Source organism: Sinocyclocheilus grahami, unplaced genomic scaffold (assembly GCF_001515645.1).
Source record: "Sinocyclocheilus grahami isolate Dianchi unplaced genomic scaffold, SAMN03320097.WGS_v1.1 scaffold6163.1, whole genome shotgun sequence".
Lineage (NCBI taxonomy): Eukaryota > Metazoa > Chordata > Actinopteri > Cypriniformes > Cyprinidae > Sinocyclocheilus > Sinocyclocheilus grahami.
Window position 1 is genome coordinate 9174 of NW_015510657.1, and position 847 is coordinate 10020.

The following is an 847-nucleotide window of genomic DNA, read 5'->3' on the forward strand; positions in this document are numbered from 1 at the left end:
AAATCTATTTTATTTAGACAATGACAATATTTTCAATATACTGTATAATGTAATGTGTAATTTGCACGTTTTACTTTTGGAATTTTTACTTATTGAACGTTTTAGGAAACTTTTAACACTGCCTGTTCATAGAAGGCAACAGGCCAGGATATTGTGCACAAGGGCCGTTTGACACTGAGGTCGGCGTGTAATTTCGCTGACATCTTTATGGTCTACTCAGCTCTGGAGATTTTATCTTCAGTCTTGCCAAAGGAACTGATGCAAGTATCTGTGGCAAGCCAAAGTTCTTAAATGAAAGAGCCATCTTTTGCAAAAGTCAACAGGCTTCCAAAAGGCTGAACCATATAAAGCCATCTTTAATGATTTTTAATTTGTAAATGTATGAATATCTTTCATATTGTTAGTAATATTTCAAGATGAACACATACCGGACTGAAGCTTATGTTTACTTGATTATCATCAATCAATTAATAAAAATAAAAAAAATAATAAAAATAAAAATCATGTCAAAATAAGGCATTTGAGGAACATTTATTTGTATATAATGCATTGCATTGTATGTTTTGATCATTAAACTAAGCATTCAAATATAATCTTACTAATACTTATTTTTGGAGATATAGAGTGACAAATAGGCCATTGTGTGTCAAGTCAACCAAATTTCAGAAACGTCCCAGGCTCAAAGTTTTGATTTTGTCAAATATTTTTTTTCTGAAGAAAGATAAACATGTATAGCGATGAAAGCCGGAATATTAAATGTCATAGATGTACATTAAATGAGTAATCCACTACTTTGTAGACAGGGGTCAAAATGACAATTTGCACCTGAAAGCCAAATTACAGGGGG